General features: G+C 37.5%; 2 protein-coding genes across 3 annotated transcripts in view; one reads left to right on the top strand and one right to left on the bottom strand.

Annotated features, from left to right (window-relative positions):
- LOC129720674 (beta-1-syntrophin) overlaps positions 1-27184 on the bottom strand; it is a 507412-nt gene that overhangs the window by 206120 nt on the left and 274108 nt on the right. The gene's annotated exons all lie outside the window — the stretch shown is intronic.
- The window catches only part of LOC129720538 (mucin-2-like), a 242799-nt gene that overhangs the window by 552 nt on the left and 215063 nt on the right, over positions 1-27184 (top strand). The gene's annotated exons all lie outside the window — the stretch shown is intronic.

The following is a 27184-nucleotide window of genomic DNA, read 5'->3' as shown; positions in this document are numbered from 1 at the left end:
TTATATCAGCTGAAATAGTGCAATTTTCGTAGCGTTTTGTTGCGGCACCCCTTGTCGTAGTAATCGGAACGCCGGAACCTCCCGAAGCTTTCCGGTACGACTTTACCTAGCGCACCTTAATCACAGCTCCTTTCGAAATTGTCTGCCGTATATTTATATTTGTTTTCTTCCATTATATGCTGAAAACAAGAAGAAAGTTCAACAATATATGCACGATACACACGCTGTACGGATTTCGATTCAAGCAATTAACAAGGATCAAAATCCATACGGCACAGTTTTTGTTGAATAAATACAATTTACACTATTTATCAGACAATATACAACTCAAAAATGACAAAGACTTACCTTTTCCATCAATTTCAAAAAAAATCACAGAGTAAAACACTTATATCCCACTTGAAAAACGTTTTTATCTGAAGAACGTTTCCTTAGTAAATTCTCTAACGATACAACGAAATGACAACTGAAACCGATACACGATTGGTTTTTCATTTTCATTATTTTTATTTCATGGCCTACTGGCGCATAGTTTAGTTTAACAGAAGGCCAACAGCTCAACGGACATGTAAATGTAACTATCATATGAATTTTCATTTTTATAATGCTTAAAACTGAAGAAAAACATCAAGGTGTACGGATTTCGATACTGTACGGGTTTCGATCCAGCACGGTAGTGGAAGCTTTTTACGGCATGAATTTTGTACTAATTAGTCTTATATTTTTACGCATTACTCTGGTACTTTAGTATACTAAAAGAGCATTTTCAAATGAATCGTTGTTTTTAAACTGTGGATATGTTTTACTACTTCTAAAGATTATTTATGAATTGAAACACTGAGTATGGGTACTTTATTCAAGTTTTGCCACTTTATTTTTTCGCTTGAGTAGTGGGCTTATTGTTTTGTCCGACAATGTACGTGATATGGAATCTGTGATCCGGAAATACTTTAAAATTTGGAACTCTTGCTGTAAAATTGGAATTTGGGATTCGAAATCCAGCATCTCACAAACGAAATCTGAGATTTCAAATATACAATCATTAAAATTGAAAACCCGAAGTCTAAGATGCTCAGCATATTTTAGATTATTTTCAATAATATAAATCAAAAGTCTGAAGTCTATGAATTCGATATTTATAATCGAATATTCGTTTAAAAATTTCCAAAATTTAAAATCCGAAGCTGATTTACGAGTTACGAGCAGAGCCTGACAAAATCATTTTCAATTGACAATTATCAGGTTATAGTGACGCTTTGACCCGTCGCTTTCAATTGAAAAGCTTTTGTATCATTTTCGAGCACTTCGTTAGTCACATGACACACAGTCGAAAGCTCTTGCTGTGATTCTGACAACTGAAGGGCTTGGAATTGATACAAACGCTTTTCAATTGAAAGCGGAGATTATCACTATCACTCTCACATGACGATTCTCAATTGAAAATGACAATGAGCGCTGACGGGGACAGAAGGCTTCTATACAGGTTTTCATGCATATATATATATAGGAAAGAGAAAAGAAATATTTATCGGAACTTGCGTAACGTATTTATTGGATGCCATTGTCGTTCTAACTATAACTTGCGGTATTAAAAAACTACCATCATACGACGCGATGCGGTGCTTTTTCCAATGAGACGCTGAAGGAAAGGAAAGAGTCTCTCTCTCCGTCGATTGAAATAGTCATTAGTTTCATTTGAAATGATCCGAAAGAAGAAAGAGGAAAAGAGAGAAAGAAATGATTCGTTGATAGTAGCCGAAAGGAATCAAGTGACTGGAAATTTTAAAAAAATAAAAATTCAAACACTCGAACATCGTAACTCATGACCTTGGGCCAAATGATAAAAATTCTAGATCATTATTCTGAGAGTTAATGTTCCTAAAATCGGTACGTAGTGCTCCGTTTTAATAAAAAATCTAAATTGAAAATCCACAATGTGATAATGGAATTGCATAGAACGATGTTCCACAACCTAAATGCGATTTTTCTACTCAAAAAACTCTATTTTACATTTAAAAAAAAATCAGAACTCGTTTTAAATGGGGAGTCAGATGTTTGCAAGTTTAAAAGGAACGAACGCTTAAAATAGAACGAACACTTCGTTCTATTTTAGCAGTAATGTTGCAAATTTTTAAAAACCGGAAAAGAATTACCAGCAGAATATATTGTTTTTTGACTATGTAGGAGAGGCACTAAGTAGATCGGAACAAAGTTTTCCATTAGGGATAAAAATTGTTTAACGAATATGTTGCAAACGACAATAATAAATTTGAAAAACAGAACAAACTAAAAAGAACCAATGAAAATAGAAAAAAAAACGATGCAATGTGGAGTAAACTTTGAAAGTAAGAATAATTAATTAAAAATCGAAAAAAGAACAGCCAAACAAGAATAGACAGCAGAAAGGTCTTGAGCAACAAGTTCGTGTTATCAGGGAGAGCCATTAATCATCAGCAAATAGGGTCAGTGCTGTTTTCTTCTGCACTTGCGCTATAGAAAGGGCGTTTTTGTAGGGAGGGATGAGTGCTGCAGCAGTAGTAGCAGTAACGACGACGATAATAATAATTAAATGCAAATTTTTGTTTTGAAAATGATGGGTGTACGACAGAAAACACTGTGCGGGTGGTGGTTAAATTAGAGCTTCAACAGCCGCTGTAAAACTTGACCCCACTGCACCAGTCGAGTAAAGCGAAGGGCAAAGGTCCTGTGAAATGAATACTAAACAGGGGCGGAGGACCGTGAAAGAGATCACTAATAGTTTCAAATGTGTAAATTGTGGGGGAAATCACAAATCTAATTTCTTTAATTGTCCTGTAAGGTCAAAAATTATTACTTCTAGACAACGTAGGAATTCTAAACAACCTGTTGTCAATGTGGGTAATCAAAAGACTTTCAGTACTGTTCAGGCATCACCAGCACTTTCATTAGCAGGTGTGTCTGTAGGTAATAATTTAAATTCAGATAGCAAATTTCAGAAAAATAATCCTGTTCAGGCAACACCAGACTGTTCATATGCCAGTGTCCTTTCAGGTAATATTTCAAATTCAAACAGTAACAAACCATTCGTGTTTGGTGCTGAAAAGTCAGCCAGTATTGATTTAGGTAATCCAACTCCCGAAAAGATTGAATACCTACAACAATCCATGCTGCAGCTAATGTCCGTTTTGTTGAACTGTAACTCGATGTACGAGGCTGTTCAAGAAGGTATAAAATTTACAACTAATATTGTTATGAAATTGAAATTCAGCAATGATTTTAAATAATGCTGTAAATTTTCTAAATTGGAATGCTAGCACTTTAAAAGCGAAAGAGGATGAATTTTTCAATTTTTTAACAGTCCACGATGTGCATATTGCAGTTGTAACTGAAACGCTTTTAAAGCCAAATATTAAACTGAAAAAGAACCCAAATTTTATAGTTCATAGGTTTGATAGAATTGATGTTGCCGGTGGTGGAGTTGCAATAGTTATCCACCGTCGAATAAAACATCGTGTTTTACCCCATCTTGAAACCAAAGTTATCGAGAGTTTGGGAATTGAAATTGAAACAAGTATTGGCATTTTATTTATAGCCGCAGTGTATTTGCCTTTTCAATGCACTAGTGAGCGAAAAAATTATTTCAAGGGAGATTTGCAAAAACTCACAAGAAATATATCTAAATTTTTAATCATCGGTGATTTTAATGCGAAACATCGATCTTGGAATAATGCTCTAAGCAATTCCAATGGAAAAATATTGTTTAATGATTGCTCAGCTGGATTTTATTCAGTTTTATTTCCAAATGGTCCTACTTTTATTCTTCTATTTAGAATCCATCTACAATTGATTTGGTACTAACAAATCAAAGTCATTCATGCAGTGATTTATTAACTCATGCTGACTTTGATTCTGATCATCTTCCCATAACATTTTCTATTTCCCATGAAACTATTTTAAATCCCACTAGATCTGTGTTAAATTATCACAAGACTAATTGGGATAGATATCGTTCTACGATTGAAGAAAATTTGAATGATGATATTATTTTACAAAATAGTGCTGACATTGAAAATTTTAGCAGCTTAATACTCAATGCCCGGAATTTATCAGTTCCTAAGGCAAGAGTGAAATTTAATGCACCAATTATTGACAGTGAACTTCAACTTCTTATACGTTTGAAGAACATACGGAGACGTCAATACCAAAGATCTCGTGATCCCGCTTTGAAAATTATTTTTCAAGAATTACAAAGGAAATTAAACATAGATTCACTCTCTTGCGAAATGAGAATTTCATGAGAGAAGTTGAACAACTAAAACCTTATTCAAAACCTTTCTGGAAGCTTTCGAAGGTTCTTAAGAAACCTGCGAAGCCCATTCCAGTCCTTAAAGATGGTGATTGCATTTTTCTAACGAATGAACAAAAATCTCAAAAACTTGCTCAGCAGTTTGAGAGTGTTCATAACTCCAATTTGAACGTAGTAAGTCCTATTGAAAATGAAGTAAACCAAAAGTATGTTCAGATCACCACCCAAGAATTTCTTTCCGAAGAGGTATTGGAGACAAACTTGAATGAGGTGCGAACCATTCTCAAAAAATTCAAAAACATGAAAGCACCAGGAGATGATGAGATTTTCTATATCTCCATCAAAAGACTTCCCGAAAACTCTTTGAATTTCTTGGTAAAAGTTTTTAACAGATGCTTTGCACTAGCACATTTTCCTACGAAATGGAAAAATGCCAAAGTCACTCCAAATCTAAAACCCGAAAATAATCCAGCTGAGGCATCAAGTTATCGACCAATTAGTTTACTTTTCTCTATCAGCAAACTTTTTGAAAGAATAATTCTCAATAGAATGATAACACATATTAATGAGAACTCAATTTTTGCAAATGAGCAGTTTGGTTTTCGCCATGGGCATTCCACTACTCATCAGTTACTTAGAGTAACAAATATGATTCGAACTAATAAATCTGAAGGCTGTTCGACTGGAGCTGCTCTTCTAGATATAGAAAAGGCATTCGACAGTGTTTGGCATAAAGGTTTAATAGCTAAAATGTCAAATTTCAGTTTTCCGCTTTACCTCACAAAAATGATACAAAGTTATTTAACTGACCGCACTCTCCAGGTTAACTATCTAAATGGTAAATCTAATAGGTGTACCTCAGGGGAGTATCTTGGGCCCAATCTTATATAACATTTTTACTTCTGATCTTCCTGCTTTACCACCAGGTTGTGAGAAATCTCTGTTTTGTAACGATACAAGCATTTCCGCAAAAGGAAAAAGCCTTCGTGTTATATGCAGTCGGCTTCAAAAAAGTTTAGATATATTTTCTTCATACTGACAAAAATGGAAGATTTCCCCTAATGCTTCAAAAACGCAGTTAATTATTTTTCCTCATAAGCCAAGAGCTTCATTTCTCAAACCCACCCATTACCACATTATTAAGATAAACGGTGTGGTCTTAAATTGGTCTGATCAAGTTAAATACTTAGGGCTAATTTATGATAAGAATCTTACTTTCAAGGAGCACATTGAAAATATCCAGTCAAAGTGCAATAAGTATATCAAATGTTTATATCCTCTTATCAACAAGAATTCTAGACTTTGTCTCAAGAATAAACTGTTAATTTACAAACAAATATTTGGACCAACAATTTTATATGCAGTTCCCATCTGGACAAGTTGTTGTGCAACCAGAAAGAACACACTTCAAAGGATTCAGAATAAACTTTTGAAAATGATTTTAAAGCGTCCTCCCTGGTTTAGCACGAACGAGCTACATAGGCTCACTAATGTAGAAACATTAGAAAATATGTCAAGCCAAATTATCAACAAATTCCGACAAAAATCGTTGCAATCCTCAATTGCAACGATTAGCTCACTTTATAGTCAGTAAGATAGTTTTAAGTTTATTTTAAGTTTCGTTTGATTCCTTTTATTCCTTTTTTTTCTTGACAAGTAGGTTTAATAATTTTCCTACAATTACATTATCTTAACTGCGAAAGCTAATAACATTCAATAATACTAAAAAGCGTACAAATATATATAATAGTGTTGTAATGTCACCATTTGTGGCAGAACACACAATACTAATTCTGAATAGATATCTTGAAAAAAAAAAACAGGGGCGGAGGATAAACAAAACTGTAAATGACGTGCTGCAGCTGATGTGAATTTGTTTAAGTGGTCAGTTGAACAATTTCAATTTAGGCATTTTAATTTGGTTACTGCTGATGAGAAATTTATCATTTGAAACTATAAAGAATTATTAACCGAGCTCACAATCAGCACAAAAGCAATATCAATAAGTGAATAATGTCGATTGCATTAGTTTCAAAAGGAGAAATCAATTTTCCCGCAAAATCCATCATTCTGCTGCTCACCGCAGCACAGGTGACACCACTCTGATTGTGGCTAATTTCATTGCTGATTTATTCGAATATTCCAACCGCTCGTCCAGGGCTGACAATAAACGCTGTCGAGTCGAGTGCCTCCGGTACTCGGTGCACTGAGACTCCAGCTCAGCTCAGTTTCTCAGCAGTTAATCTGCAATTTTCTCAATGGATGCCAATCGATCATCGTGCTTCGGTGAGCAAATTGCAATCAGTCAGTGAACCAACGGAGCCCTCGACCCTCCAGCTTCCCCCTGGTTTTCACCCGGTGCAGTCCGGGAAAACAGCGGAAACAACAGCAGATTGTTTCCAGTACAGGAAGCAGTCGTAAAATTGATTACCGATCGAAACGCGCTCCGGTGCGCCATCCATCGAGGTAACCGGCAGCACTCACTGAATGGCGAAAATCCAACGGTAATCGATCTTTGGTGCACACGATTATCCTGTCGAGCTTTCGGACGGGATTGAATCCCGGAACAATTCTATGTGTAGTACAGTAAATAATAATTGTGTCGTGTATAAGTTATACCCGTGTTGTACGAAATGCATTCTCTCGATTGCATTTTATGTTTACTCCCTGTTGAACTGGAATGCACGTACCTAAAACGAAACAGAAGAGAAAACTTTACTGTAGTTTTTAAGCATCAAGATTGAAGCTAGAAGTAATTTTTGAAATGATTATTTGTTTTTATGATTCAACGCGAAAACTCCATAATGTTTTCCTTGTTTACCGTTCCTCTATGTTATACCCTATGTCATAACCGTGCGCAGGATTTTTTTTTTTAACATTAAGCATAACATTTTTTAACGCAGATTTTATGAACTCGGCAATGTTCGGACTGTAATATTCCGAATCAAAATCGTGCTTTTCCGGGTTTTATGCTCTGAAAGGCTTGCGTTTTAAGCATCTAGTTTATCATTTATGTATGTGCCACTGATTTGTGGTGTAGCATTTATTTATTTCGATGTTACCGCCATAAAACCTCAAAACTATATGTCACGGAAAAAAGTACGAATTAGCTACCACTGTGTTAACCTAATTTTTAGCTGTAAACACTGTCATAAATTTAGCAATGCTGTACCCGTGTGGCCCAGTTCCCTGACATTGGCTTGTACATCTAATTAAATTACTTCCAGTTTAATTTTGTCCCAACTGACTCATCAAAAGCACTTCTTTATTTCTTCTCGGGGAGGGAGACCCCAGATCCCACTCTATCATACGTACGACTATGATTCGATCCACCATTCTTCTCTATCATGTCCAACTGTAACCCAGAACTCCCGTTAGAATTGCTCACCCAGAAAAAAGAAAAACCCAGTAGCTTTACCATTTGATAAATTACATTCCTTGCGGGCGATGGCTGCCTGTTCGGAGGGAAACAAAGTGAATAATCAACCACTCTTCGAGTGCGGTCTATTGTTCAGTGGCAAATCAACCGATCGCATTTTTAAACCCATTCATTAATCTTATTTGTTCTCCCACCATCGCGCGCGGTACGGTACTACGGGATTGAGGTACCGGGAAGCTTCTTCCCTGGATCGGTTTCGCGCAAACGGGATCAGTATGAACTTGCACGGTAATGTACACAAATCGCTTTGACTTTAGCTGGGGAAGTTTTTTTTTCTCCTTTCTCGAATCTCAAGCAAACCGATGCTCTTTTTACACCCTGTTCATTCCGAATGCAGGGAGCGGAAAAAGCAAAGCAAAAGCTAAACCAATAAGTTTAAATGAGCTGAAAATTAATTACTCTCGTATTAAATTCAGAACTTTCTCCATTTTCCAACCCACTTACTGGCTGCTGCCCACCATTGATGAGTTTACTCTTCGGGTAAAGTAAAAAGTATTTTCTATACATATTTATATTCAAACTTCTGATGGATTCGGAAGCAAAAAAAAGCTTACCCCTAATGATAATGAGCTTTGGCAATCGGTCAGCCAATGGACGATGGTACCGGCGTGGGTGGCGACGGTGATCGCAAAATCAAACATTCATTAACCTAATGCGTGTGTATTTACCGGGTGGTCGTCAGTGGAAAAGGGTCAACAAGTTTTTAATGGGATGATTTAGGTGGAAAGTTTTATTGCAGTAACATATAGCTTATCAGTCGGCAGACTCTCCCTAATCGGCACCGAGAAAGGGAGGTGGCTTAGCTTCAGTCAAATTCAACCATGAATGCGGGCAAATATTTACTTTTACGCTGCTGCGTGGAAGCGCAGATTTTGTGTAGGTGCAAAGTAAAACAGCACGGCTGAAAGTTTCATTCTCTGGTAATTTTACGGGATTTATCGCGTGGGTGCAAATAAACTATACACCCAGTCTGTTGATATTTTCCTAAAGTAAGTTTGTTGTTTGCTGTGACACTCTAGCTAATTGGGGAGTTGTGTAAATATTGCCAATATCAGAAATTCATTACTTGTTGGAGAATAAACTCTCGGCTAAGCAAGCTTCTATAATTAATTTTGTTTCATGAAAAGAGTCAAACATAATTTGAATATTGTCGAAAATATTTTTTCTTTTTGTTTTCGTTCTTGACACGATTAAAATAATTTTTTCATAGCGATTTTTATTTGTTTCAGATTCTCCTTTCTTCGTATTTTCGTTCAAATTTTTTTACTTTAAATTATTTTTCATAGCGAATTGATTTCGAACTTTGGATTTATGATTTCGAGTCTTTGATGCCGAAAATCAGATTAGGGGTTCAAGAATTCAGAGTCATTAAAATAATCTTTCATGAATTCCAGATACGAGATTGCGAATTTTAGATTTCCTGCATCATATCTCGTATCCCGTTTCGAATTTTGAAACACATTTTTGATTTTCAGCTATCAATTATTAGATACCAGATATCCGACTTTTGTCCTTCGATTATTGAAAATGGTTTTGAAATTAGACTCGAATATCGAATGCTGAGATTCATACAAATGAGACTTCTGGTTACTGACATTTTTATGAACTTTAAATTTTGAAATATGGATTTCGAAACTGAGTAATGAATCTTGAAAACTGTTTTCAATTTCGAAAATATCTATTAAAATTTCTGGTTTTTCTGGTTTCATAATTGGTATTTGGCAAATTTCGAACAGGTTCTACAGGTCATATTTTGGACACCTGAAATCGCATTTTGGAAATAAGTTCTAACGATATCGGATAAATAATTTTGCATTCTGCTTTCTAAATTCCGGTTGCTGAATTATGTTCTGAAATTTAAATTATTAATTTCGCATTTCGGACGGCTTAGATTCTATGCCTCGGATTTCGGATTTCGAATTTCTTAACCGTAGACCTACGTTAGAAAAAAAACAACTAATCAACAGAATCACAATAAAATATGTAACGTCATTTCCATGAAAACGCGCTAAATTATGACGATACGACCCTATCTGACCGAAAAAGCGCAAAATCATATATCAATACTACCATCTAACGGAAAATACCTGAAAGTGTTTTTTTTTTCGATTACTTAACGCTCAAGCAACAAAGTAATGAAAATTCAGCAAAATATCATAACCAATTTGCAAATTGAATTAAATTTTTACGGTTATTATTCCAAATGGCTTACATCTCGTGAGTGGGAGGAGATGCACCGTTCTAGTTCTCAGAAGCAGCTACATTTCATTCCCATTACTGTTTCACGACTTTTTTTTTATCATTGATAGGGACTAGGATCTCGAAATACTCAAAAAAGAAACTCGTTAACACAAAGAACTTAGTATTGATAAAAAAACAAATTTACTGAGCCGACGGCCTATTTATGATAAAAATATTTTTAAAGCCAAAACCATTTCTTTGATCGAAAAAGTGTCTTCGACAAAGTTGTAGATGATTATTTCTTACTTCCAAAAAAACATGCACTGTGAAAAAATGAAGGAATCCATTTTTTGTAATTTTGTAATTTGACTTCTCTCAAAGTTCAAACAACTATCAATGCTTAGCTAACATTGTGTAGTTTTCGTGAAAAATAAATTCAAAAAGTGTTTACCTCACACCGAAAAAACAAACTGTTTTGTCTCTTACAATATTTTTAATCACCAATACTATTTTTACATGATCATTTTTCAAAAATTAGGCGTGATCCAAAAAAATCACAGACAGCACCAAATGACATCTTTAGTCCACAGGAATATCTGAGCAATCTTTCAACCATATCAAAGATGGTCTATGAAATTGGTGTATTTTCTAACACTTATTTGCCGTAAGAAATTCTTATATTTGACACCTTGCTTCCCATGAGAAACTACGACGCCCGCATTAGGGTGGCAGCGATTTTCAGCCAAAAACCTTTTTCGAGATTGCACCAGATCTCGACGTTTATGCTTTTTTAAGTCATTTGGCATTGAAAAAAGTATCAATTTTCCCAATTACAAGTACTTCCCTCTTGGTAGATTTTCGAGTGTCGAAAAATCACGACTTTGAGCGCTTTGAGGCACCCCTAAATCATGTTCGATTGAGCTGAAATTTCGCATAGATGATTTTTTGGGCCAATGAAGAAAATGTACATGGTCGATTTTTGAAATTCGATGATGCATTTTTTTTCCATACAGTCATTGCCACCCTCAGAGTTGTCCGTATCCTCTGTGCGGTAAAAAGAAATTCCAATTTCACCTAACACTCTTCGAACTGTAACGAGAGCGCTTCTCTCATGTCTGTGCTCACCACGCTTTCTGTGTACGTGCGCGAAAATGAGTGTGAAAAAAACAAATAAAAAGCTCGCAACGCTGGGCTGCGCTACAGCGTAGAAAACTACTCCCAAATTCACCAAGGCGAAGGAAGATAAACTCACCGACGCGCGCGCACCAGTGAGATTTCTAGCGTTGCAGAGCTAGCTGCACGGAAGTTTCAGACTAATGAATTCATTATTGCCGGTTGATAATTTTTTACTAAAAACATTCTTTTTCAGCATTTTACGCGCCGTAATAGCAGACATGAATCCGGGTTTCTTGTCAACTTCAAAAATAAAATTCCTTGATTTTAAGCTTTTACTAAGATGGTATTTTTTTCCAATACATGCTTTTCTCGAATGTACCAGGAGGAGCCCAAATGAACATTACCGTTAACAGAGTCTAGAAATCAGACATAAGCAATGTATTCGTGAAGAAAAAAACAGTCTAGTTTAACTAAATTAAAATCACAAAGTATTATTTTCGCAAAACCAAACCAACAAAGATTATTTTCGCAAAAAAAAACTCGTATTTTATATTTTTTAATGCTTTTTAAAAAATATTTCTTCAACCGTTATGTGCTCGATGGGGTGCCCAGGTACCTTTTTCGGTTTCACAAGACGAAATTTCATAGTTTTATTCTGGAAGAATATTCTCATTGCCGGAAATCCGGTTTTTCGGGGATATGTTCCAAAACGGAGGAATTTTATAAATATTTGAATGGAATCTTACTAGGGTAAATGACCCAATAGTGGAGGAGCTAAGCACGAGTTATGCATGTTTAGCCCTGTTTTGGCTAAGAAAAACGAATCTAGCTGGTCCGTTTTACTATTTTCTGTTGAAATGGGTTCTATTTGATAATTTTGCACCTTAAAATTGACTTTGAACCCGCTTTGAGGGTTTAAATTAACTAAAATAAGTTGCACGCTTTTGTTCCAATAGTTGCGGTAGAGTTCCTATAGTTGTGAATGGGTGTTCCTGTAGTTGCGGTATATAAAACATTCGTGTTTGCTTGGTTAAATGAAGGTATTTGCCTTACTTGAAGTGGTTTTTGATTGTTTTCCTATTTATCATATTGTTTTTAATAGGTTGACAAGTCGGTTTGCAAGTAAATACAAAAATGCACGAAGTTAACTAAGAGACGGATTTTGCGCCAATTTGGTCAGATGTTGACAAAATTCAGTGAGGGTATGTAGGTTTTATTAAAATAAAACAAATTTTGCATACTTTTTATAAAATGTCTATAGACTAACATTTGAAAAGGGCTGAAATTGGCTGAAGAGAAAGAACAATGGCGCTCATTTTGAAATATTCAGAAGAATTTTTTTTTTCACAAATGGTGACTTCTCAACACTGGAAGTTAGAGTCTATTACCTCTGCTTCGTACCATGTTTGCTCTTACATTTTTGACGTTAGTGTTTACTAAAAGAGCGATTGAAGCTGTGAAAGGCTCGTTAAAAGAATTACAAGACCAAAAGCAGTGGGTAAGCATCGATTAAGAGGTCTTAAATGCATAATACAGCATTTTAGGGGTGAGAACGATAGCTTTGGTGGCCGATCATGTATGAAGTATCGGTAAAAACACGGTGGCAGGGGAAGGTGGGGTTCGAAAATTGAATAGAAATAAGTTACATCATTTAGGTATGTCCCCTAGTACCTGCTTGTCCCTAATATACACAAGTAGTCCCACATACATATGTTCTGATAAACGTAAATCAGAATTGCGAAACATACCGCAACTATAAGAGCATAGTGTAACCTGTGATCCAATAGTGGAGGAAGTAATTTATAAATAATATGATCATCTTTTAACGAACTTAACCTGTGCAACAGTTATCTTAAAACAATCGTGGACAAAATAATAAAATGGGTAGTGAGTGGTGCCTTCCGGGTAAGTTTCTGAAAAATACAGTATTATTCAGTAATTTGGATATTTTCAGTATATATTGTTGTAGTAACATATGTACTTATGTTTAATCTATTATTTCTACAACATGTAGCATAAGCAACTCGGTTCTAATTAGTTTAAACGATGAATTTAAAAGCGATGCCGCAACTATTGGTGCTACCACAACTATTGGATCATCTACCCTACTATTGGTTCAAAGTTTATAAAATTATATTCACAGGCCATTTTTATGGTTTTGGGTGTTATGGAGATATGCTCCCCAAAATAGTCATACGGAACAGATTCCACCGGGGCTTTTGGTGGCCAAAAAAAACCAATTAAATAATACAACGTCACATACCATCCAATATGGGTATTTTTGAAACGGAGTGAAATCTAGAGGCAGGACGCCCAGGCCCCCGACGTCATTTCGGATTCCAAAATGGCGGCTTCCAGTATCTGGAAGGAAACTAAAATTAGCCGAATACCATCGAATATGAGTTTTTCCGGAATCGGGGCGTTGTCCAGAGACCGGAAATCAACTTCGGACGCCATTTGAAATTTAATATGGTCACTTCCGGTATTCGGCAAACAGCTAAAATCGACCAAACATAACCTAATATGAGTACTGTCGGAATCGTGATGCTGTCCAGAGACCTCAAAACGACATCAGATGAACTGGAAGTCACCACCTTTCAAAATGGCGTGTGAAATTGATTTCCGGTCCCTAGGTCTGGTATTCGGCCGTTTTTGAATCTCTTCCAGAAACCGGAAATCGAGCAAGTCATCGTATGCTCGAATCTCGACTGACATAGTTATTGAGATATGAAACTTATAAACGTTGGCTGGCAAAAATTATTTTCGATTTCACACTATTTTGTAACTAAAGACAATTTTGCTCTGAGAAAATGTTCATTTTTCTTCTCCCGATTGAATCCATTTCCGTTTGCGCTTTTCCATTCTTTTTTCGTGCTCTAAATTAGTATGTTCTGAGGAAGACTTCTGGCGTCGAAAAATAACCTTGGCGAAGCACCGATTTAGAAACACCTATTGCGGCGGTGCACAAGACTTATCACGTCTCTTACGTACAAAAGAGAAAGTTTGTTTTGAATCACTAAGTAGATACTAGTACACTTTAGTCGATTTGATTACGTGTATTTTAAATTAGGGCCCTTTGTTTTCGCGCGGATTTTTTTTTGCGCGATTCTGGATTTACGCGTTTTTGTACGCGGAGTTCTTATGCGTCACGTATCTTCCGCGTAAAGAGCGAATTGAGTACATCGATCATTCATTTTTCAAATAATGGAACGCGTTAAACAAAAATTGCTGCAATCTGCTCAAATCTGTATGACGTACAAGATAGAGACCAAACTGGTGTTTCTTCGCACCAGTGTACGCAACAGCGCCGCGCACGGGTGAATGTAGATGAGAGCGCAAGAGAGCAACTTTTTGAAAGAGAATGTAACGCACTCGCACTTTGTCTATCAAGCACTAGCGCACACTCTCGCGCGGCATATTTATCACCAAAGGAAAAGAGTTTCTTTCTTAGTGTGGTGAGTTATGCTCTGTCTCCTCTTTGTTCGTACGATTCTTGCACGTCAGTGGATCGCCTGTGCGAAATGCCAACTCTGGCCACCCTAGCCGGTAATTCAAAGAAGCATAATTTTGTTGTGACGGGAAAGTTTTCTGAGTGTTGCAATGTACTTCCAGACTAGTCTGGAAACTCATGTTGCAGACTTTAATGCTAGTAGTGCAGTAGTGCCTGACTGTCTGAAAAGATTCCGTTTTTGGCATGTCTACAGTTGCGCTTTAGACATATCGTGGCACAGATGACAGTTGGCGACTTACTCAAAATATAGTAGCCTTTATGTTTATGGTCTGTAGTTTTTTGATCCAGTCTGGAATCTGAATATTGAGCCATCCGTAAAGAAACAGATGGAGCCCGATAGAAGACTCGGCCCTCCATTATTCCACATTGAGAGATCTGTGTCAATCACCCTATATGGAACGTCCATGTTTAGCTTCGCTTTCATCCATCCCGAGACTGTTGTTAATGAAGAAGTTAGCTTCTACTTCTTCAGAATGCTTGGGTGACCCGTTAGGTGACTGGTAACTGAAAGGCAGGCCTGGCCAATCGGTGAACTTTGGTAAATTTCACAAGTAGGTGCGTAGGTGAAGGTCTAAATGGCTTACATGACGTAAGTAGCAGGAAGTGCAACGGCCTTCTTCCCAGAAGCAGTTACATTCCATTCGCACAGACAGTTATATCCGATGCAACCTTTCTTAGCAGAGCAAGTCCACGCTACTTCGCAAATCGATTCTGATCGGCCATTTCCGATTTCGCTGTAATTTTGCACAGTTGTTTACAGTTGATAGAGAGGTCATACTATACTATCAGTTTTTCATGTAGACTCACGACTGTTGTTTCAACAGGACCTATGACTGATGGACAAAATATTTTGTATCAGAAAAACGACTTGTTTGATTGAAATGGTGTCTTCGGCAAATTGTAGGTAATAAAATTGCGATTCTAAAAAAAATATACACACCGTAAAAATATTTTTTTCTGGGCCAAATATTCCAAATTGTCACAAAATCTAAAATATCTCAAAAAGTACCTTTTAAAAAAACTAATTTTTTTACACATTGAAGACGACAATATTTATTATTATCTGTCAAAATTTGGTAATGGTAAAATGAAAAACAAAAAAGTTATGGACCTTTGAATATTTTGTCGTTTTCACTCAGAATTTGTTTTGTGTTTTTTCTGTTATTGTTATAAATTATCACTAAGAGCATGATACAAATCCAACGCGCTGTTTTTGTGGTATAATTAACTATTTAATCGATTATACCTGCCATGCTATCATACCTATCTATATTATTTCCCAGCCAAATAGCTGCTACAACTACACGCAAAAGTTTAACTTATTATTCGAACTCAATTTCTATTTTTAGCAACGGCTTTACCCGTTAACATTCAAGTTCATTAAGCAGACAATTTGTGCAGTAGGGAAAGCGAAAAATATACCGCATCCCGACGGGATTTGAACCCGCAAACCCGCTTCAAGTTTTGGATATGATTAGCCGATAGCTTCCGCAGCTGCTTCGAACACTTTTTACCATGGAAAGTTCGAATACGTTTAATTTTGTACGTAGTGTTATTCATGTTGTTTGCTGGACCTTAACACCAACAGTTATTTCACTTAACCACTTATTTATTGACTACGAAACTGTTTTATGTATAGTTGTTGGTACTGCTGAGATGCCAATAACCAAAAAGTAATAAAGTTACGCCCTTGTATGCATTCTTGCAGGAAAACATACAAGTAAGAGCCGCGTTGGATGTGTAAGCGAAACAACATCTGCTGTGTTTGTATTGAAGCAGCGACCTAATTCATTTAAGTCACGACAGTGTGTGTTGTAAATCGACTGGCGATGAGGATAATTTTTCATTTACCTTTTCAAGTAGTGAGTAAAAGTTTTGCAAGTAGTTGTTTTTTTTTTTTTTTTATTCTTGCTTGTTTTCCGTCGGTCTAGTTCCGCCACTGTTGTGGCCAATCACCGACGCCCAGGGAGGCGACTCCACACCCAGGACCCTAACTCACGACCCGTTTATTAACGGACCGGCGCCAACGGCTTTACTTCCTCATGCGATGGAAGTCGTGATCCCAGAGATTTTTCGCCTCAGAAAATCTCCCGGTGTCGGCTAGGATTGAATCTAGACCAGTTCGGTTGGTTGTGAGTGGATCACGCCACCTCACAACCATCGACACCTATGTCGGCGGTGGGATTCGAACCCAGGCGTCGAGCGTGGTTGACGGAGACGTTACCAACCACACTAGGCCCCCGCTCTTTGCAAGTAGTTGTAACGGTTATTATTAGATATTCGTGATCTTGCAACATGAGCAAATTATATGACAGTAAGGGTTGTTACTCAACAGAAGAAGAATTTTATTACTTACGTAAAGTAATAGATTTATTACACAATGGAAAATATTTTTTAATTACTCTCCAAGTAACAAGTTAACGTTCATTAAGCAGACAATGTGTGCAGTAGGGAAAGCAAAAAATAAGCGAACTGGAAATATGATACAAAGTATGAAAAATATACCGCATCCCGATGGGACTTGAACCCGGAATTTCCGGGATTGCAAACTTGTAGGTTCAAGTTGGGAGGCAATTCAAAATAGAAATTTAGTTTGAATAATAAGTTAAACTTTTGGCTGGGAAATAATATAGGTAGGTATGATAGCGTGGCAGGTACAATTGATTAAAAAGTTATTTATACCAAAAAAACAGGGCGTTGGATTTGTATCATGCTCTTAGCTATAATTTATAACAACAACAGATAAAAACCCTCAAAAATAAGTTCTAAGTGAAAATGATAAAAAAATTAATCGTTCATAACTTTTTTGTTTTTCATTTTACCATCACCAAATTTTGACAGATAGTAGTACATATTGTCGTCTTCCATGCTTCAATGCGTAAAAAATTTGATTTTTAAAAGAGGTACTTTTTAAGATATTTTTTTTAAGATATTTTTTTTCGTGGTCCCCGTGGCTCTGTGGTTAGGGATGTCGGTCGGCTAGCCCTCCCACACGGTTGTTGTATCGGTTTCGATTCCCGATCGAGTCGAGGATCTTTTCGAGCTGGAAATTTTCTCGACTCAGCACTGGGGCACGATGTATCGTTGTACTTATCCTACACATGCAAAATGTCCAAAAAACAATATCGATACCGATTTCTGTCAACTAATCTAGTTGATCGAGATCGCTATTAGCCCCATCGCTAAGCGTGCGATATTGCTTTTAAGATATTTTAGATTTTGTGACAATTTGGAATGTTTGACTTAGAAAAAAAAAACGTATTTACGGTGTATATATATTTTTTTTATAGAATCCCAATTACGTTACCTACAACTTTGCCGAAGATACCATTTCAATCAAACAAGACGTTTTTCTTATACATAATATTTTATTCGTCAGTCACACTTTTGGATAGGCCCTTCTGAAATAGCAGTCGTGAGTCTGCATGAAGAACTGATACTGTAGAACCGGGAACAACTGTGCAAAGTTTCAGCGAAATCGGAAGGGACATCCTAAAAAATATTTATTTTTATTTATTTTCCATGGAATGCCTCAGCATAGTCCGACATGATATCTCTTTTCATGGTTTTCAACCAGAATAACGCTTTGAATGAATTTAGCATTTGAGTAATTGCATATAAAAATGTCACAATTTTAATGGTTTTCTAATTCACATTTTTAGGATGACGAATATTCCTAAGGGCTACAGATGTCATTTTGTGCTGTTAATAACTTTTTACGACTATTTTTATCACAAAAAGACATTCAGCTGAGGACAATTCTCCCAAAGATAGACACCCTGGAGCACAAAGACATATAACATTCAGCTAATTTATCAGAGTTGATAAAAAGACAAAAAAAATATGGACTTTCTGAGATAATCTTTTTTCTTTATTTTTTTCTGAAACTTTTTTTTGCGGTTACTTATTGCACATTATGTTTCCAAATGTAAATCTGAATCGCAATTCCTTCCAGTACTTAATGAAAAGAGTAGAATTCCTAAAGCTTTTGAGGTGTGCTAGAGGTCTGAAGTGTTTGTAAATTAATTTTATGCGAATATTCTCCCAGATGGCTTACATCTCGTGAGTAGGAGGAGGTGCACCGGCCTCTTTTCCAGAAGCAGTCACACTCCATTCCCATAGACTGTCAGACATTTGATACGCGTTTGCATAGTCTGACTAGTATTTTTTTTTCACGTTACTTTAACATTACAATGCACTTGGTGCACTTAGTATTTGGTTACCATGAGCAAAATAGTATATTTTGCCACATTTCTTTGTCGGGAGAAATTTTACAACGACAACAAAACAATGACGACCAAATAAGTAAATAACAAAGAAAGAGTACGATAAGCTTCTACCCTATCGTAGTAATTAAAAGTGACAGGGCCAAAAAATGACAGAAAGTATAATCGGATGGAAAAATGTTTTTTTCCGATTTTTTTTAGTCGATTTAATTTTAGTTTAAATAAAAAATTAAATCCAAGTTAAATCCTGACTACGTACAGACACCTGTTCTTCACTTCATTACACGTTGAAAGACGTTGTATCACGAGTCCGTGGTGATACCTTCGAAGCTTCTCATTATTATGAAAAATAACCTCATTAACGCTAAAAATTCTTTAGAAATCAGAACAACGGCCCAAAAAACAGGTCGGATTTCAATTGAATCAAAAATTTCAGATTTTAAAAATATTATTATGGTTAATAATATTATTGGTCGACAAAAGCAAGAACAAAAAGCTGTCCTAACACTCAAAATAGTTACTTTAGAGAGATTATAGCTTTTCAACCATTCTTGTGAAATTTGGTACCTCTAGCCATTGTTAATTGCTCACCGGGTTCGTTATGCTTACGAGAAAACTCATTTAAGTCTCTAATAAAATGTTGATGGCTAAGGGCACCAAAATCACAGGAGTGGTTAAAAAGCTATCATCTTTCATTTTTCCAGTTTGAGCCACACCTGTGTTGACCAGTTTTATGATGGCATAAGATTGTTTTTTTTGGCAATTCATTCTAATATTATTCAATTCTGAATTGAATTTTTGAGTTCTTAATACCTTCTAATACTCGAAATTGCAAGATTCGAATTTTGGATTGCGAGATTCGGATGTATCAGGCTTCGAATTTCCAATATCGAATATTTTTATTGACGTAGAGCTTCGTCTTACGGCAGCTATTCTGGGACGAGGTGTAAATTGGAATACCGTAAACATCGTCACGGAAATTGTCAAACTTCAACTGGTTATAACGCAGTCAATATTCAACAGATCTCCTTCATTCTTGCAACAATCGTTTGTAAAATTGGCTACGCATTTACCAAAATACAGAAATATGTTATTTTGTGGTGCTAACTATTGTACTTAGCTTAGCTTAGCTTAGGTAGACTGCCGGTAATTGCACTCCGTGATTGGTCGAACCAAAAAAAATGCAAAATGAACCAGATGAATGGTGCTTGGGACTAGCATTACATTCTCATTGGGCAATTTTTATTTGTTTTTATGAAGCTAACAACTGTGCTATTGAAAAAAAAGAACAGCCTTGTTCTGAACGTTTCTGATGACAATTCAGAACTAAAAAACAAGGGTAAATAACATCTAATCCACCTGTTCCTGGAACCTGAATAATACCTAGAGGCCAGAAAAGGACCCGAAACGTAATTTTGAATTCCATGATGGTAATTTTCGGTTCCTGGAAAAAAAATTACCTTTACCACCTAACATGAGTTCCGTAATTTCCAATTGACACCAGGGGCGTTATTTCGAACCGCAAGATGCTGATTTCCGGGTTTGGGGAATTGTTTGAAACTAAACTCAAAATGGGTATTTTCGTAATTGAGATGATGTACAGAGGCCAAAAATCGACATCACACATCACTTTTGAATCCAAGATGGTGACTTCCGGTTTCTGGGAAACAGCTATAAATGACCAAATACTGAATATGATATCTAAAGGTCGTGAATACACTGGACTTTGCCCTAGCTCTCAAACTGGAAAATTTTGAAAGATTATAACTTTGAAACCATTTTTGTGAATGATTCTCCCAGCTGGTCTTGAGTAACGATGCGGATCTAACAAGCCAGTCATCGTAAGGTTGAGTCTCGGGTCGGAAGAGACTGTTAGTGTCAGTAGGATCGTGGCGCTAGCCCCGCAATTGTTCTCTATGCTCAACAGTTGGCTGCGAAATATGTGTATAATAAACAGAAGGTCAACTTTCGAATCGGAATGTAGCACCAAGGCTTTGCTTTGCTTTTGGTGCTCTTAGCGTGCTCGGAAGTGTGTCAAAACACCCCCAGATTAATTGTTCCCCGGGTTCGTCGCTTCTAAGTTTGCTTACAGGAAAACTTCATTTAAGTCTTTGAAAACAAAATGCACTTCCGAGCTAAGGGCACCAAAATTTCCAGTCAAAAGGCTATTATTTTATATTTATTTTCAGTAGATTTTCAATTTTACCACCTTAAAAATTTTTTTCGATGTCTGTGGAAGGCTGAGAGGGTATCCAACCGAAAAACGGTAACAAATATCAAATGTTTCATTAGAAATGATATCCGATGATGTAGAAAAGAATCAAAATAAATATTCAAACAGAATTATGTTAAAAAAAGTGTAACAAAATTGACCAAAATTTCTAATCAAAGATAGAGTCAATTAATAGTAACAATAGAAAAAAATGGAAAACAATGTTTGATAAAATATTACACGAATACAATAAAAATATCAGAACGCAACAGCGTTTTGTACAACAGGGATTTTACAAATTATCACACACAAGCGGTTATGATTAATTTTTTTTCAAATATCAATAAATGAAGAAGGAAAAACAAAATAGAAAGACATTAATAAAACTAACAACACATAAATGAACAACGGTACAGAGTAGGAAATTTTTCCAAAACTCAGGATGTCTTCATATCTCAATAAATAATTTTCTGGTGTTGATTTGCATAATAAATTTGGTTCGATAATATTTTCGCCCAAAATTGAACTGTACTTTGATTTTCATTCCAGAAGGTTAAATCTAGCCCATCGGCATTAAGTGTTTAAAATGAGTGACATTGTAGAGTAATCATTAATAATTATATTCAACATTGAGACCAATCGAAATTTACAGAACCTTATTCTTAGTTTGATACATGCTTAAGGATAAGATGATCATTAGAAATACTTTTAATGATGGGTCTATAACATTAGATTTCAGGCTAATATTTCCTAAAGCAAGAATGAGTAAAGCTCGTGGTGCCTGTGTCTGTCTGTGTATCTACCTTAATCCCACACGCCACTCGCTTGAATTCGGTGGTTTATGTTTTTACGATAACCTCAGTAACACAGATACGACGTGTCAATTTATGACCGCCCATTATTGGTACCTACTCAAAAGGGAACAAAGAAACAGTCGCTCCTGCAGCACGCAATAACGACAAAATGTGGTTCCCAATTCATGGCTCTCCAAAAACTACACCCTTGCTAAACTTTTCTTTCGACAAATTCGGTTCAGTTCGAGTTCGAGTTCCTAGGGGGGAACCGGGCGAAGAAATTTGTTATTTGGTGATAACCGTAGATTACAAAGTCCTCTAAATCCATTCTCGCTATCGGTAATGATAATCTATTTTCCTCTTTTGAAACGTGAAATATTTTGACTCAAGCGAATGCGTTCGTTCCACCCTACCACCCGATTTGCTGCTGCTGTTAACTTTCAAACCGAACGCCACCGCCAAAGAGCATTAAATTATAACTTCCAGTCAGACTTTCCCGGCAGCTGACACACCACTTTTGCGCCTCGGAACACGAAAGCACGAGTCTCAAACTTTAGTGCTTTCCAGCCAAAGTCGTCATCTTGTCGAGTCGCTCCGATCTCGCTGATCCCCGAGCCTTCCCCGAGTGCCAAGCGCCAAATCTGCCCCGAACGCTAAAAGAACAAATTGAAAATTAAATGGCACGCCAGAAGGAAAACCGCAGGCAAAATACAATTACCGACGGGGAAGAAATTAAAAACAAATTTACACTACGACTTGCAGCGCTGTTGTGGCCAGCTGTGACTGCCCGTGATGTCTTCGCCGGTGTTGTATGCCCTTCACCCACCACATCAGCAGCAGGGCCTTTTTTTTAGCCTTATCCAGTAAGCGGAAATTGATGAAGCTGAAAAACGAGTAAACAAAGATATCCTGGGGATGCATCAATTTTCCTACCCACTTGCTGGCCCGTGTATAGTCTCGGATCCGTCGGTTGCAGATGCGCTCGTAAACGTGATGGACATCGTCGTACAACGTGTATGGACAGGAACAAACAAAAAAAAAAAAAAACACTAGCGCATTGATCGGAATTCCGTAGTTGATGCGGGCATACAGCAAGTCGTGGATAAAAATTTATTAAGATCACTCTTCGCCTTTGGGAATAATGTTTTTAGCAACACTCCACCACAGGTTCATATTTTGCTTCTCGCTTCGCCGTTATAGGGAAGACATGTTCCACAGGGAATGTTTGTCAGAAGTAGAAAAAAATGTGAGAACGTATAAAAATATGCAAATTGAATCCCGCTTTTTATTGCGTCGAAAACAAGTGTGGTCCCTGTTTAGGAGTGATTGCTTTGCTCCTCCCCCGCTCGCTCGGCTACCGAATGATCCCGGTCAGAGTAACCCGAAACGCGCCGCATCCGGGTTGATTCGAAAATGTTGCGTAATGTTCAAAGTAATCAATCAATGAAATACCTTTCGCATCCCCGGAAACTGTGACTACATCCTTTTGGGCTCCCGAGGTAAAGCCGCCTTTTTTATTGTTTCCTGGTCCTTTCTGGTCGTTTCGTACTTTGCAACGTTAAAGAGGAACTTATGGTTGAGTCCAGGTTTGATATACACGGAGATTTGAGTTATTGCGAAATGATTGGAATGATTCTGATTCAAAAATTGAGAATTTAAATTTAAACAGTTTTTATGGCCGATTTTGCAATAATTTTCGAAATTTTCAGGTGTATTTGTTTGTTAGGTGTATTGATAACCATGCGCCTCCATTAGTGAAATTATAATGGAGACGCATGGTATATAACTTCACCAAACTGAATTAAAGATCTAAAATTTAATGGTATTCAATTTTAATAATTAGGCAAACAAAAACAAAAAGTGTTAATTTTAACAACGTACAACCACCCATTTTTCGGGCGCACGTCACAAAAAGTGGAAACTCCTAGCCTAGGAAGCGAGAGAGCGCAACAATTAAATTCAACAAGAACAAAAGCGTCGCGCGGTCGGTGTTTAAAGGTTGGCTGGTTCGGTGTGCTGTATCCGACAGGCAACGACGGGAACGTGTTTGCATTTCCTGGAGGAATTTCATGCACCACAAAAGATTAACAATAAACCGAGCTTTCGACGGTTTCGGAGGAAGAATATGTATACTTTTATAAATTCGCTTTGCCACTCGAGCGTAGCACATACTGATGTGGCACATCCCAGCGCGGAATCGCTTTCCTCCGAGAGTGGATAGTAAACTTCTTCGATGTATAGCCGAATAAGTTTTCGCATGGAGCCAATCGAGTGTATCAAATATTTCCTGCTTGTGTATTTTCCGGACGTCTATCTGCATGCGTCGTCCGAGGGTTTTGCAGTTTAAATCTTAATTTAATGTGAGCTGCTTGTGGGGCGGTCGGACGTCAAACAACAAAAGCGGACAGCATCAGACTGTCTTCCTCGTGGGATGGAAGATAGCGAATTTAGCCTTCGGTTCTTTGCATGGCAGGAACCATAGCTTCTATGTGGAGATAATAGCAGAAGCGATAAAAACCGAAAAGAAATGACCCTTTCTGGAGGGCGGCTTTTATGTCAAAGATTTCACCAAAGCCGAAACGGCAGCTCAACGGAAAGGATGTTTGGAGATTGTCAGCCTACTCTAGGATGGAGGCGTATCCGGTTGCTCCTAATGAATTGATCCCGACAAGTAACCGCAATCAAGGGATTTCAGAGACACGAAACTTTGTTCCGTTCTGTATATTTGCGTGGGTGGATAATCTTATTTTGGTAAAAGCGATTGGATTAAATCGGAGTTATATCACTATGCAAGCAGGAGGCTGTTCAAATGTTATGATCAAATTAGATTGTCCTCCCACGACGCACTTGCGAACAGTTCTGTGGCACTCGCACATAATTTTTTCCAAGCGTATCGTAAACCATCCGGATGTTTGTGAAACGACGCTAATTCTTGGTACCAATTCCGCTCTAACCTGGTCTCATTAGTATTCCGTGCAAGTCTACCTTATAAAATTCATACGGAGCACCTTCAAGTACGCAACATTCTCCTACGTGGGTAGCGACACAAAAAATGGAAAAACTTTATCGAGAGCAGGCACACCAGTCGTGGGAAACTGAGAAAGAAATCTTGCTTTCCACGTGGGGAATAGAATCTCCTCTGTCCCTTGCCACGGCGAAACATGGAACGCTCAATGGATAAACGGCAAATTTAAATATTCAATTATTTTGTATCATCCGTGCCCGGATGCGACCAAACTGGTGTAAATAGATATGATTTTATTTTGGGGTGGAAAAAGGGCGGCTCGAATAGCCTACAACAGAAAAAAAATCCAATCTGCCGGGCTTCGCCATTCCCCAAGCCAGTAATGTAGTGTTAAATAAGACGCTTTCCTGCTTTGCATATCTATACAAGACTAATTAATGTCGTCTGGTGCTTGGTGCCACGCCACAGACGGCCCAGTCTGGTTTCAACCTGTACCGTCATGGCACAAGGGGTGGACACGGACGGAAATTACCGGGTGGAGTTATCAATTTAGAATCTGCTTGGGTCTTGCTTCGTGAACGGCTGGTTGAAGTCCTGCCGGAGTCTATTTGCATTTATAAACATTTCAACGAGAGAAACCAGCTTGACACCCGAAAGTGTCTCGTTGTGTCTCCGACTTGGGGCTAAGCTCGACTAGTTTTATCATAATTGGTACTTGTTTAAATAGGGATCTTGACACGCACTGATGGCTCTTCATAGAGTCGTTTTAACTACTGCGTGTCTGTGAGTAATTCATAATAATGTTGGATTATGCCTTCGAAAGCCGGACACTCATAATATTACCATTTGTTTCGACAAGTGATTTGTCTTCGCAAAAAAAAATCATCGCGAAAATATTTCACCCATGAACCCGGAGGGTGAGTCAACTTTTCACCCTGAATAGTGGCACTACAATTTCAATTTCGTTTTTTTTAATACAGTATAGAGGCTCTAGAGAGAATAAAACTTTTCACAACACCAAATGTGCTACCCAAGCAGTAACCCAACGCTTGTTGAGTGTAAGGTTGAGTGCAGCAAAAGAAAAAAAAACACCGGCTTTCAATGAGAACTTGCATCTGGAGCAGGTTTCGGGATCTAAAGACTGACGAATCCTCCTTCAGTAAGTATTGCCTCAAGCCTTAGAGTGGCACCTTGTTGGTTCTCCACGCCATCATCGTGGCATTATGCGCAAGAGATTGCAATTAACTTTATCGCCCTGCGCTGAAAAGCATTACCGCCGAAGTAATGGCGCACAAAGCAGCAACGAAAATATGTGCAGTGTTCCATTCACCGCCGGATTGCTTTACCGAGCAGGGCAAAATTTCAACATTACAAATTTGCTTTGCTTTCAGGTTATTTTAACATCGATAATTTAGCTCCCATGATACTGATACGAAATACAAAAATTCTCTAAAGTTTAAATTCGAACACGATTCTGTAACCTCCCACCGATCGGAGCATCGCTCCGCTATTAGTCTAACATTCAGATTCTTCCAGGCAAAACGCCACCCATTTTCAGCCCCCCAGTCCCCACCCCTGAAGACACACTAATTTCCTTCACTATTCTAAGCATGAATGTCATCTTTCGGGGTGGCGTCGTCGGCCTGACAAAAGAGGCTGTTCGGTCGAAGCGCAACGAAGCGAAAGTGCGAAAGACGCCCACTGCTGCTGCCGTTCCCAGTTACAACCTGCCGCCACTGACTGGCTGGCTGGCTGGCTGGCTGGCCTATCGCTTTCGCATTCCCGGCTCATTCCGGTGCCATTGTACGTGAACAAGCGGAAGTGGGAGGAAATTTATTACTTACATCCGATGTTTGTTGGTAAATGTTTGGTTCGTTTGGTGTGGTGGAAGCACGCCGGTAAGTGCGACGGAGCGTGAACTTTCCGCTGCCGTTTTCCATATCTTTAATGTTGTTTTTCGAAACTGAAATTTTATCTCGAAGTAGAAAGTTTTTTGCATCTTACAGTTCTGAATTCATTGAAATGACAGAGGAGACCTGGATACAAAAGAATAATTTGGATGGAAATATGAATATGTTCATGGTTATTTTTAAACCATATCACAACGGAAAAATAATTTGAATGTTTTAACTTTAGTATAGTTGAAATGAAAAATATATTTTTCACAGGTTTAGATTTAGTACAATATGTCAGTTTACAATTGTAGAACAAAACGCTTGACACATTTCGTATTTAGTTGCTCCTCTGTGATGGATTAGGGCTAGTGAAGTTCCAACAATAATAGCTTGAACGGCTGCTTGGGGTTAATATACCATCTGCAATGTACAACAATCCAGTACTTTCTAATTTTTCGTATAGATCGATAACGGGCCGAGTTTTTTCTGCATCTCCATCGACTATGATAGAAAGGAAAGTACATATTGTCACTATCCGGAGTGACGGATTTTTATACCTT

The sequence above is a fragment of the Wyeomyia smithii genome, chromosome 2 (genome assembly GCF_029784165.1).
Source record: "Wyeomyia smithii strain HCP4-BCI-WySm-NY-G18 chromosome 2, ASM2978416v1, whole genome shotgun sequence".
Classification (NCBI taxonomy): Eukaryota; Metazoa; Arthropoda; class Insecta; order Diptera; family Culicidae; genus Wyeomyia; species Wyeomyia smithii.
Note: the sequence above shows the minus strand (reverse complement) of the source record. Positions and strands in the feature narration are given on the sequence as shown.